General features: G+C 41.7%; 1 long non-coding RNA gene across 3 annotated transcripts; it reads right to left on the bottom strand.

The window, feature by feature from the left end:
* Window positions 1-286: 286 nt before the first annotated feature.
* On the bottom strand, window positions 287-14,070 carry LOC137465033 (uncharacterized). Of its 3 annotated transcripts, none has more exons than XR_010994537.1 (3): window positions 13,868-14,070; window positions 8,888-13,736; window positions 287-7,633 (listed from the first exon to the last, which is right to left on the bottom strand). It is a non-coding gene; the product is annotated as an uncharacterized lncRNA (long non-coding RNA). The 3 variants fall into 3 exon arrangements; XR_010994538.1 differs by having other exon boundaries at window positions 287-5,323; window positions 8,888-8,966; window positions 9,068-14,070; XR_010994536.1 differs by having other exon boundaries at window positions 8,888-8,966; window positions 9,068-14,070.
* Between the last annotated feature and the right edge of the window lie 56 nt (window positions 14,071-14,126).

Consider the following 14,126-nt stretch of genomic DNA (forward strand, 5'->3'; position numbering starts at 1 on the left):
GCTGAGCAATTCAGACATTTGTAAGGGTATGGCACCAGATTTGTTGAATTAATATGGTACATTTTGGGATACACTTTTTCACTTTTTTTTTTTCTTCTCTTATTGTCCAGTACTGGGATGCTATTAGCCTACATGCCTACAAGCTTTTACAAACAAATCACCTCTAAGCACTTGAGGAGTGCCATTAATGGCATCAGACATGGACACAGCCTTAAAGCTGAGTACTTGCAGAAGTGTTTGGAAAACCAAGATTTTTTCATTACCTTCTACTGATCTTCTACAGTGAGGGAAGCACATTTACTGGTCTGGAGGACAACCCAATTATACTATTTATGGTTTTAATGCATACACTCACAGGTATATGTAATTCAGTAATTTACAGCAGAATTTCATCAGCCACGGAATGCATTAGCAAAACTGCAACTTAGCTGAATTACCAGCTGATTTCTAAAATTACCACCAGAAATCTTAGTTGTCCCTCTCCCCCTTTATCACCAATCTTCACGGATGGGTAGGTGTACAGTATGTCATGGTTTTAACATGTATAATGCAAAACCACTTTATTTGTGTGCTTGCTCTACCAGCGCTGTGTCCTTTGTTTCAGAAGTCTCCAACACAGAAGTACAGATGTGGTGTTATATCTCTATATTATTATTTGAGACCCAGCTTTAGCAGGCATGGAGAATGCATAACTGCTGTGGTAACCCTTAGAAACCATGCTCATTCTGTTACACAGTGCACACACACACGTAGATGTTCAACAGCCCCTTCCCTAAAACTTGCTAACTCATTTGCAATGCATCACCCACTAGCAGATAAAGTGATTTATACATATCATTCACTGTAGATCATTTAACTCCATAAAGAAATTGAGATAAAGGTACTTAGAAAGCCAAATTTATTACAAACTTCCATCATTTTGACTTTCTTGTGTTTCTTGGTACATTACTGTTGGAAAGAAGGATAAATTGTCTGCATTCCCTCTGTTGTAGAGATTATTGGTTACCCAAAGAATCTGACTCTTCCAAAAGTTGCACTGTGAACACAGGCATGCCAGGGCTTGAGGCCCACTTCTACACTGTACAATACTGAGATTTCAGGAGGAATGGATGAGACTTTGAAGTTTGGCACAGATTAGTAGGTATTTATGGAACAAATACTGGAAATGCAAGAAAAAACTGCACAATGCTGCACTGGTTGAGAGTTTGACTTTCAAGTGTTTTAAAAATGCATCAGAGTGAGTGATGTTACTCCGATGCACTGAGTCATGTTACAAGCTTGCACAACACATTCCAAGATGGTTCAAATCAAGTTTTCCTGATACTATATCCCTCTTCTATCAGACAGAACTGCTGTTTTAACTAAAACATTTTCATAAGCAGCAGACACATTACAAATGCCCATTGCAAATTACTATTTTAAGATTGAAAATATGTTTAACATCTAACTCTACTAAAGGTAAAATATAAATACATACACCACAAAAATTGAACTGAGCTTGGAAGGCTTAATAAAAGGAATCTCTGCATCAGTCAGTGCTTTGGACCAGCAACACCAAAAACTAGTGGACTGTAAATCTTATTTTAGGATCATAGAATCCTGACTGGGAAAGGAACTCCAGGCCTTGCCCAGGACACCTCCAAGACTCAAACCACATTCCTGACAGTGTTTTCCAAATACTTCTTGAATTCTGGCCAGCCTCCTGTCATGACCATTTCCTTGGGAAGTCAGCTCCAGTGTCCAACCACCTTCTGGACAAAAAAGCTTTTCCTAAAATATTGAACCTAAACCTGTCCTGACACAGTTTCATGCCATTCCCTCAGGTCCCATCCCGCATGATAAAACGTAATTCCTTAGCTCCCTGCACCTCTTCAGAAAGGGAGACAAAATAACATTCAAATGCTTTTGCAGAAGAACACTATGTTAGGGATTTTGTGTTTCTTCATGCTTAAGTATCAGAGTTCCAAGCAACACCACCTGTGTACTTGCTTCAGTTCAAGGCCACAGGCAAAATCTCCTAAACAACTTGCTCACATCCATAAAATCAAGACATTCCAGTCTCTGAATTTCCTTGCAATGAGTGAGCAGCCAACAAAACATCCCTTGATATCAGCCCACAATATTTCATATGCTTACTAGGAAAGCTTGGTACCAGGAAAATAAAACCACACTAACTCCTAAAGATATCAGCTGCAATTTTCTTCTGATTATATTGTCTCAGGAACAATCAGGCACTGCCCCTCACATTCAAAGACACAAAAAGAGATGCTTTTATCTTGTTGATGATTTGTTGATTAATGACTTCCAAGTTGAGGTCATTTACTGCATATCCAACATGACTGATGAAACCCACTGTGGTAATAATCTGAAATCAGAGACATCAAAAATGAGTCTCAAGGACAGAATTCTCCCTCTCCTATTCCCACAAAACGGCCATTTATACAGCTACAATAAGCCTCAAAGTGCATGTCAGAACACCAAATTTAAACACAGGAGGCTGACTTGCAAAGTGAAATGAATGTAGAAGATTTTACTCACTATATGTTTTAGCTTAAGAGGTCTCTTATGGAATCACTGTTAAAAATAAAAATCAATAAAATTATGGCAGTGACACAAAACCAATAAAGCAGATAAATTTGGAATCAAGGAATCATTTTTACACTGCATCACTCCCTAAGAGAACGAAATGTGTTGCTAAACTAAAGCCCCATTAAAATGTCATCTACTCTTCCTGTTTTTCTTTCCATGGTCACAGTTTACCAGGGTTTCTACTTTCTAATCAGTTCACTTTCAATATCTTGCTCATACCATGTGAAGTATTGGCTTTAGCGCCTCCATTCACTTCAGGGGTACCAAGACCTCACACTAGGATTTTATTGGGCCTGTGGTTTGGCATAACGCTGCAGGGGCCCTGCACCTATGCCCACTACTTGCCCATCCCAACTCTCTGTTGGGATATCCCACCAGATATCTCCACAGTTTCATCATCAGCAAGAAATTCCTACCTCTTACTGAGCACATGTACTTACATATACATGAGTGGATATGGATACAGATACATATACAAAAATATCCATGTATGTATATCTATGATTCCAAGAGGGAAAGATGAAGTGTACACAGATAAACTAAAGATTTCAAATATGTAAAGGTCCCACTGCCCTGTGAGCTCACACAGTTATCCTGCCCAGCAATCCAGCTGCACAGCCTAGGTTACATTGGAGCAGCAGTCCACTGGAGAGGTGTCATCTCCTGGTCCCCGAGTTTTCTCTTCCCCCTGCTCTAAATTAGGTGGAACTTGGACCACAGAACCTGCAGGTCTTATATGTGCTCAGCATCAGGGTATGATCCTGTCCTCCCTTCACCAAGGGTCATGGCTCAGCTGGGGTCATGGCTCAGCCCTCATTTTGAGTAGTCCTCTGCTTGTCTGGTTGTGGACTGACACGGGTGAATCACTACCAGAAGGAAGAAAGAGACATGGGTTTCAAGGCTGGGGAGGGGCTGCAGGTGTTTGGGATTATCTCTTGTAACCTGTTGATTTTGCCCTTTTTTGTTACAACAAAATACACTTTTAACATCTTTACAGATGTATGTGGAAAGGTGAATTCTGTTGGTTTTATGTATTGTTAAAGAAACTATAAATGCCTTATGACTCAAGGATCTCCAGCCAGAAGAGAAGAGCTTAAAAATTGAACAAAATTGCTATCTACAAATTTAATGAGCAGCTCTCCCACTGAAAAATGCTTTTCAATTTAAACTCTATTAACAGGAAATTAGGAAATCACCCATCACAGGGTTTTTGTTTAATTTAAAATGAAAACTAAGAACATCAAATTGCTATCAGCACAAATGTTTGATGGACCCAGAAATAAATTAAACCATTTTATTACTTTTTTTTACCCCCCATGTTTATGCTATAGTCTCCAGCAATTTAAATTTAATAGACAAAATCATTAAGAAGGTGGTGTAAATTAAGATTTTGAGCCAAATCCTCATTGCTCTGGAATCAAAGACAGAACTGGCACTGATTTCCATATGATATTAACAGTACATACACCACAAAAAGGGATTAACCCTTGATTTGTCACTTGACTATTCTCTCACTGGTGTCAAGAGAACACGACAATGACCATGTGAAACAAAAAACTTTTATACTTGCTGTCTGAATTTCTTTGTAAAATATATATCTAGATATAGATGTATCATGCATGTATTTTAGGGATAAATGCACACCTTTATGTGTGGCTGTGGGTGCAGCTCTGTGTCTGTACGTACATCAGTGTTAAGTATTGCATTGCACTGCCCAGGTGGCAAAGAGGATGTCATGTAGATGGGAATTTAGTCCATGTTAAATAGTTGCATATGCTATGTATGGCACAGCAAAGCAGGTAGTACAATATTCCAACATAGAGAGTCCTGTGATTTTACTTGCAGAGCAACCAGGACCTGAAGCATAGTTTTCAAGTATCCAAAACTACCTGATTTAGAAAAATGATGTCACTCCATGCCTTTTCTTCCAGGAAAGATTCTGAAAATACCTCATTTCAGCCTGGCCAGAAATATAGTTAACACCAATATTTCTCATAATTCATGGCTTCTTCTGCAGTAATGTCCAAAACCAAGAAGCATAAGGAGACACAAAAAAAGGAGAAAAAAAAAGACTAGCTAGAATGTTGTAAACCTCAGGAAAAACAAAAACTGTAATTGTATTCACAATTACAATGCTTCAAATCAGTGCATGACAACAAAGAAAGCTCCTGTCTTTCTTTGGTTTAGTACTTTTTATTTTCATATGAACTGTATTGGCTCAGTCATTCCTTGATCTAGTTTCCATCTTTTTTTTTCCCAATACTGTGTTTTTAGCAAAGAATTTCCACATGTTTACAATAAAGAAGCATGACTTCTTGTAGTATGAGGCTGCTTGTCTTTCTAGTTCATATCCCTTGTCATGTGCCTTGAGGGCTTGGTCTCTGTGAACAAATGAAACCCCAAAGAGCACCAATAAAACCTGGTAACAACTCACATTGTCAAAACATGCAGGCAAATGGAACAATGCCCTTCAGTGAGCTACACTTAATAGGTGCACTCCTAAAGAATGTAGAACGGGGTTGGGTCTTCCATGCTTTCAGAAACAAAACCTGCTCCATCTCTCAGGTTTACTTCTAGTCCTTCTCTCCCTCCTGGCTGCCTCCAAGTCCAGCTCACAGCACATCCTTGGTTTGGCAGCACTGCAGGTGAGGCGAGCTTCTCTGCCTAGTTCAGCTCCTGCAGTGTCAGGATGCCCAAGAACTGTGCCAAACTCACTCTCAGTTCTGCATGTCCACTAAAGAGAGCAAGGGAGGGAAGGAGAAGTAGCACCGGAAGTCACTGAGCTACTGTAATCTGGTTTCCTGACACTTTGCCTCCCAGGCTGCAGTTTTCCAATTGAGCACAAGCTGCAGACGAAGATTTCTTTTATAAGAAATATCAAAAATATACCTTTCGCATGTAGGTTTTCTATGAAGTTCAATAAAGGGTGAACGCAGAGAGGCACAGGCCCCTCAAAGGTGTCCTCTATGGCATCTCTTTTCTCTATGCTGGCTATCATTGCTAATATTTTTTTTTTTTAAATAAGTGCTTCTACATCTCCAGCTGAATTTGGTCCACATGTCCCAGTGAGAGGTGCAAACATGCAGACATTGATGCACTCTGTATGGCTATAACAGGCCAATTTTTGTGGGGAAAAGGAGCAAAAAGAATTGGTCTTGGCTATTATTGGTAACACCACCAAAGTTCCTGATAGGAACACATACAGTGGGAGGAAAGTTGCTGTCTCAGTGCTGCAGAGGATACAAAGCTACAACACATGTAAGTTGTCCCATTTACATTCCTGACTTTTCCTCAGATCCTCTTGTGAAATGTGGCTGCCATCAGAGCTGAAATCTCTCTCTCAGCAGCTCAGATGTCTGTGCTCCTCTACCACCCTCACCACTGTATCCCCTCTGTAGGTTCATGCTACATGCATGCATGTAGATGTATGTAGATACATACAGCTGCATCTCCAGAGTCTACAGGGCCAACATCTCCCAGGTGAGATTCCATCACTACTCTCATGTCCTCACCATCATCAGCAGAATCTGAAGCAGCTGGCAAGGCTGAAACCAGTTTCATACCAGCACTGTCCCAGATACGTCTACAGGATATATCAAAGGGAGGAACAGGCCTGCTTTACCTTCCTCTGCTACACCATGTTGGGAAGGGTGTGCTCTCAGTAGCCTGATGCTGAGCTGAGCAAGGGTCCTTCCACATCCATGCAGGATGCACTTGCTCTGGCTGAGCCTCTGACCACAGCATGCTCAGGCTGAGCTGCTGGATGCCCAACCAGTTCTGAGCAGAGCCAGACCTAGCACCATCCCTCCAGCCTGCCCCTCGCTGTGTTTTCTATAGGTTGATATTCAAGCTCTTCATGCCATGGCACATTTTAAGTGCTTCCAGCTGGTTCAGCCATGAGAAAAATGAGCCTTCTTAATATGCTGCTCTAGCAGGACTGAGACATGTCATCTCCCTTAGCTCACAACCCCAGGTACTGTTTATCAGGAGACAGAGAGCAGCTTGATCATCTCCAATGTGGACTAACTACTTAGCCCAGTGCTATTTCCTGACTTCCGGTAATCTTCTTCTTCCACATGCCATGTGTCTTTGTATTCACTATCAAATCCAGATATGACAAAATAGGTCACTCCGTTAGTTTCAGAGGACCCATGCTTGTGGATGCCAGTGTCAGATCCTGCTCTTCATCATCCATGGTCCTAGAGGGCCACCCATCATCTGCTGCTCTCTTGAGTGCACACAAAGCAACTGTTCAAGCAGGAGCATCCACTGTGAGTGAGCTCTCTGATTGCAGGTTGCTTCAATAATCTTTACTAAAATCCTTTCTCCTTTTCTTTGCTAAATCCACTTACTGAAAGAAAGGTCACGTCAAAGAGAGACTCTTGTTCTGCCTGACATGATGGCATGCTGAGATAATTCAGAGCAGTTATGATAAATGTTCTGACTACTGGCATGAAGAAACAGACAGTGGGCTCACAGCAACATGAGATTAAACATGTTTCCACAATTATCTGGGGAGTTGTCTGGCTGACCATACCCCTTTCTTAATATTTTTTACTCCCTGAAACAAAGAGAGTACCACAGAGAGTTGTATGAAATATAGCTATAGTGCTTCAGACTCCTCCAAAATTCAAGGAAGGTCTGTTAGAGAAGGATTGTCACTTGTGAATTAAGAAAGGATGTGTTTGTAGCCTCTGCCCCACAGGCTCCACTTGGTCCATTTGAGGGACAAACAATGCTGAGCAATGCTTCTTGCAAGGGCTAATTTTCACTGCTGGAAGGGTAATGCTGCACCATTAGCTGGGTGGAGGGAGATACACTCAGCCAAGTAAGAACAAGTCTGGGTAGCAAGAGCCAAAAGGATTTGCACTGAGAAGAAGCACGGTCTGCCAAGCCAGAATGCAAAGCAGTTCTTGATCCCAGCTATGAGCTGTGCCAAAGAGCCTAGTACTCTGTAGCCCAGTCATGAAAACACTCACCCTTTCCAAACAGCAAGTGGGAGCAGATGAAGCAAGCTGAGATCTACAAAAATATGATTTCAGAGCTCTATGCAAGATCAGATTTGATTATGAAAGAAAAGGAAGCAAGAACTAGCTTCATGAGCACCTCCATTTTAATTCAACTGCTGGTTTCATCAAGATCCCCCCTGCAGCATTTCTTCTGTTTGTTTCCATTTCCATTGTTTCTCCTACAAGAACTTACCCCTCAGGCTCCCTTCCTTCCTCAATACTATGAGAAGACACCTCTTTTGGTACCCAGCAACTCCACACACCCCCCCACCCTTAAGCAAGCCAGTCAGTCACCCTCCATTATACCAGCCCATGACATCTCACAGAGTGAATTAGCTGTGAACAAGCATGTTGATGAGTGCCCTTGAGGCCAGAGCCAAACCTGCACCATAAGACAGCCTGGCCACATGTGCCAGAAGCCAGTTAAACCATTTCACAGCTTAATTTCCTAGCTAGGTTCATCGTTGCTGGATCCCTGAAAGCGTTCACAGCCAGGTTGGATGGGGTGACCTGGTCTAGTGGAAGGTATCCCTATTCATGGGTTGAAATAAGATGACCTTTAAGGTCCCTTCCAATCCAAACCAATCTATGATCCTCTGTGTGATTTCCTACCAGACTGCTGTCCCAACTATTGTCTACAGGTAATTTCAATGGCTTTGCTTTTGTCTCATCCTAAGAGATTTTCACTTGTTGGCTAGCCTTTGCTACTAGTGGAGCAACAGAGGTCCTAGAGACATTCAGTTCCCAGAGTTTTGTGAAAATATACACCCAGGTGGAGGACAGAGATCTAGACTGGCATCCCACTGGGGAAAGTCTTCACTATGAGTTTGATCCAACTACCAGACAAAAGAAAATCCACACATAGTGAGACCATCCTAAATGCCTAGATAATAGATAGTAACAGATGAAGTTTTATTCAGGGTTAATTGATGATTCAGTGGTTAGAATGTCATTCCAGATAACCTGCCTGTTATTGCTTGCTATGGTTTTGATAACAAAAATGTTTCTTCACAGTGCCTTTTTAAATTTCTCTTCCCTCCTCTCCTCACATTTCCTGTTATCATGAGGTTTTTATTTAAAATAAAATAAAAAACCTATGTTCCAATATGAGCAGAAATGCATCTTCAGCCTAAGTTCTGGTTCTCCAGAGACCAAGTCATATTATACAACTTGTCAAAACAAGACCTGATGAATACCAGTATGGATGTTAACTAGTAACAGTATGGGAAAAAAGCATGATATATCCTAGGACAATGTAAAACACCTGCCTGTTTAAGTAGTACATATACATTTACACAAGAGCTCAGCAATGGTCAGATACCTTCCACTTTCCATCCTGATAAAGTAGTCCAGATGTCCCCCTGGGGCCTGCAGAAGAGGAGATGAATGCGTAATGTGAATTCTGCCTTTGATTTATGTCTTAATTTTAAAATAACTGGAAATAAAACATGAAGAGGAATATCACCCACAGAGAATAGTCTGAACTCTGCTTTCTATCACTTTTCTACAGCTTCCATTTATCTATGTCAGCATGGATAGCTTTCTGAATATTCTGTTAGCTATACATTGGACCAGGCTTGTTCGGAAGGCAGGGCTTGCACACCATCTACATAATATCTAGCCCACACATCTGTACGGGCTTCAGTCCTCCATGGCAAGGAACTGGAGGTCCAAGCAGTTACTTGTGGATCATACATGGCTGACACCAAAACAAAGCCAGATACAGTGAGGCACAGTCAACCAGTACATAGTCCAAATATAGGGGCTTTAAAGGACATTTTATTATATTTTTTTGTAACACATGCCCAAGGCCTTCTTTTTTAAGCCCCTGGTAGTTTCTGAGGGAAGGGAAGAGGGTGGTGAAGCAAGTCACAGGTTTCGGATTATCTACTGCCACGAACTCACCACATCTACATCAATTCTCTTGTCCACATTGCCAGCTCTTTTCAATGTTATGCAATTTTTAGAAACCATAGGTGAGCTGGCATAAAATAACCATTAATATCTTTGCATCACCCTGAAGATTCAAGAAGATAATACTTTATTCTTAATGTTCACATGATTGTGAACCTATAATTGATGCTTTCAGTCATGCTGGGGAAAGGGGAAATTTGAGGCAAAATGCTATTAAAGGACATTTATGTTGTTCACCTTTTCAGCAGCACAAGTTTCTTATCACTCAGGTCTGGCACTGGGAAGACAATATAAGATCAGAGCTAACAGAAGCTTCTGGGTTTAGACAGAAAGCACCATGTAGCTGTCTGTACTCACACTAGCCATACTCCGTGGGCTTCTTAAAGCAGAATGCGCTCCATCAGCAAAACAGAACATGTGCTAATTCACATCCTTAGAAAGGAAAGCAGTGAATCATTTCTAATGATTCAGTTGCTCGACTCATAGCACCTAACTAATTCTGACTTGAAAAGTTGCAAAATATTTTCTAAGACAATTTCAAGTATTTATTTCAGATTTATTATTAAATAAGCTGAAATTAATGAGGAACTGACCTTGTTAAATCACTGGCATATGACTGCAGTCCAGTCATCAAGTGAGATCCTATGAAACCACATCACTTTGCTGGCCCTTGCCATATGGGTTCCTTTCAATAAACATTTATCAAACCACACACATGACCTTGGTAGTTGCTCAGCTCTCTGCATGCATCACCACTATCAAAGGGACAAACCCTAAAGGGGAGAACACAGAAGGCAGGACTGATCTCTGCGGGCACCCAGAGCTTTTCGTGGGGAAAATCCAGGTCAGACTCAAGACTAGGTCTCAGCAGGGCTACAGACCTGAGCATGAAGCTAGAAGGAGGAGGCTGACTGCCCTCTAACAGTAGTGCTGGAACCAGCCAGACCCCCACCAGTGGTTCCATCTGTGCCAAGCATGGCAGAGCCTGAACCACACCAGGAAGATGGTGTCAGGCTGTTGCAAGCACAGGGAGAAGAGGGAAAACTACTGCCAGAGTAGTAAGCTGTGTTAATGAGGCCAAGTAAAAAAGGCTGCTTATATCTAAATTCAAGCATTCTGATGATTTAAAACTCTCATTCTAGCACAGAAACCTGTGTCTGTTTCCTCAGGTTTTATTTTCTGCTATATTGACCTCAGCTACAAATTTCCCAGCAAAAATACAATAGGTGGTTTATGTCCCATTACAGGAAATCATAAAGTCTCTAAAGTGACCCTGCTTTTCAGGCACTTCTGATTTTCTATCAGCCCTTTTTTTCCCTTTTCATGCCTCCTACATGTTAATATTGGAGCATTATTACAGAAAAATGATTCTTTTAAGTCACAATTAGGTTTTCTTGCTACGTCATTTTCTCTGAATTGCTACACCAAAGGATCTTTTTTTACTTTCTCTTCTATCACTGTAATTTCACTAATTTTGCATAGTGATACATATATACAATAGCAGCAGCACAAGAAGAGATGGATATTCAGAGCAATCAAAGTCACAACGTTATTTCAGAGACAGTTGCTGTCCTTTCCTCGCTTCCTCAGACACCAACTGTCTGAAATTTTTTGCAAAATTATGTGTGTCACTTTAGCATGATGACAGGAACCATGGATATCTGTGCACTTCCCAATAATACCACTCTCTACTTAGTTGTTCTCTGACAGCTGAAAAATGAAGGACCACAGCTTGCATTAGAATCAAAAGGAAGAAGTGCAGAAGTCAAGTCTTAGCAAAGTCACTGTCCTCCAAGCTGAGTCAAAAAGACATTTTCTGCCACTCCAATTACTCAGTTAATCCCAGTGAGTTTTTCCTGGAACAGATATCTGTGTCACCATTACTCAATAAAAACAAGGCTATTAAGATATTTCCCAAACAAATCTCTTCATAAGAGCACAATTTGAAATAAATGTCCATTGGATGCACTGCACTACCAGAGCTCCCTCACCAGGACATTTGCCACTATCCTGAGTGTGCTTCCCCATAGACTTTAGTCTAGAGCCAGCTCCAGATAACTGCTCCTGCATTTGGTGGCAACTGAAGGTATTGTTTTTTTCAGTGCAGAGGGAAAATGCTTGATGTTTCTTTACAGAACAAAAGTCCAAACTTGAAATGACTGCAGTTCTTCATTGAGCACAAGTTTGAGTACTTTTGCTTTCACAGGGAGGGGAATATTTTCCCCTTAATCTACTATAGTTAACAGTAATCCTGAAATAACAAAAGGAAGTACATTGCTTAGAAAGTGGACCTTTTTTGTTTCCTTGGATTTTTGGTCCAAGATGTCATTTAGTGGAGAAAATGCAACGTTTATCCTCCCAAATTTCTCTGAGTCTTTTCCTTCCAAGTTTCCCCTGGTCTCAGTAGGTTGCAGTAACAATCAGGTTTATCATTTCATAGAGATATTTGTTACGCTTGTGTTCTCCTTCTTACCACATCACATTTTCACTGAGGAGAAACACAGACACCTTAGGACCACCACCTCAACTGCTCTTTTCCACAGATTTCTAACTTTTTCGATACCCACAATTTAAGTCTTTTTCACAATTTAAGTCTTCAGGAGCACAAAACATGCATGCAAACAGAAACCATAGCTTAATACACATTTAGAACTAAATTAAAAGAGAGATCTTTATAAATTAGATCATGATTTTCTCACCTTTTCTGCATGTTTTTCAAAGTTTAAATAAGAGTCCTTTCAAATCCTATCTAAGAACCCCATACCCTGCACGTCTTCCTTTTCAGTCGCAAAGTCTGTGGGTTTAGCTCTATTTGTTCTAGGACTTCAGCTTCTCTCTCCTTCAGCTGTTCCTGTAGACACCAACTTTGCTCTCATTAGTAGTCACTATTTTCACCATTCCCTTGAAACCCTAACCAGTTTCACTGTGTGGTTTTTGACACTGCAATTTTCTTTTTTAGGTACCTGACCCCCATCTTTGCAGCAGGATAGTAACCATCTGTGTATGCAGTGGTGCTCCACTAGAACACATGAATATGCACATCTGATAAGCCCTGGCAGGACCTAGCAACATGTATTTTCAAAACTAGTGGAGTTATTATGTGTTTTCATACATAATAAAATTCACATGCTGATGCCAAGACACCTCTTGACCAAATCAAGTACAATTGCACCAGTCTGACAAGCCAGGAGTGGATTTCCGGTATGTCAAGATTACACCCAGGTCTAAGTTCATGTCCTAGGTATGTTTATGTAGGTACAGGTGAGACAGGACCACTCATGTGGCAGGACACATGTCCTTCCAGGAGTTTCCAGGTCAGGGGTCCTGCTGGGTACAGACCCTAGGCAGGGATGCCGTGCCACTACTCCAGCCTGGAACCCCCAGTAGCCAAGAGGGTGCCACCTGGCACCTGTGCTTGAGACATATGTTGGGGAGGCACTCAGTGGGGACCATCTAAGTGAACTGGCAGGCTGGCGACTGTAACACCACCTGTGTGAGCAGGAGAGCCACTGATGGGCAGCAGCCTGCCTCAGTGTGCCATATACATCCCCCCTGAAAAACCATTGACGATGTATGCCTGCATCCTCTGGGCTTTGCAATGCTGTCATTTAACTCATACCTTTTCTTTTTGTGTTCCCCCCGTTTTGGTCCCAGAAAGCGCTCCCCTGTACATTACTAGCCTTTTTCTCTTCCTTTCTCCCCATGTTTCTGACCCAGCGCGCTGATTTTAGCTCTCTGCCCTGCTCCACAGCCCTTGGTCTCCCTGCGCGCTCCTGGGACATGCAGCCATCCTACCTCTCGCTTGCGGCTTCTCCGGTGCTTGCCAACACCTCCATCTCCCGGACACAGCGCACTCTGCACGTAACTAAACTCTCTTCACCCCTCCCCTGCTTACAAACCTTATCGACATCTTGTAGATCCATGGGCTTCAGGGTCTCCAAGTTGTTAACTAAGGGGTTTTTCTGATAGGAGACAAGACCTGTGGATTAAACTTTGACGTGGTCTGCACAAGACAGCTGGAACAGAGAGACGGCATTTCATTTAAGAGCTTTATGCTTGCCATGCTGAGGTCTTCATCTGCACTGGGAATAATTTGAAAATCTGTAAAAAAATTTTAAAACCTTTGATTTTTGACCAGAGAATTCTGAAAATTTCGTTTGCCAGTAGTCAAACCCCTCTGTCCTCCTATCTCTCCATCTCTTCCTAGTTAAAATCTATCCAAGTCTGTGTTTCAAAGAAATCCAATATGCAGCTAACCATTACTGAGCTAATTCAATACATCAGTACATTCTTGATTTCTTTTTCCTGCCTCAGTGCTGAACTATTTACCAAAATAATGTGTTGGGAACCAAAACCAAGAGAGCTTGCTGCATGGCTGGAAGAGAGCAGCTAGCTCACAATATGGACATTTCCTGTCTTCCGCCTCAGTTTTCCCATCTGTTTCAACTGGACATTTGAAACGTTCGACAGGGAAACCGTCTCCTGATGCTTGATACTAGCGCAGAACTCTGCGCCATAATAACACAAAACAAACCGATTTGCATTAAAAAAAGAAAAAAAAATCAAAATCCTCTATCACCGCCCCGCCCCGAGGGGAGGGAGCCGCTCCCCTCA

This window comes from Anomalospiza imberbis, chromosome Z (assembly GCF_031753505.1).
Source record: "Anomalospiza imberbis isolate Cuckoo-Finch-1a 21T00152 chromosome Z, ASM3175350v1, whole genome shotgun sequence".
Lineage (NCBI taxonomy): Eukaryota > Metazoa > Chordata > Aves > Passeriformes > Viduidae > Anomalospiza > Anomalospiza imberbis.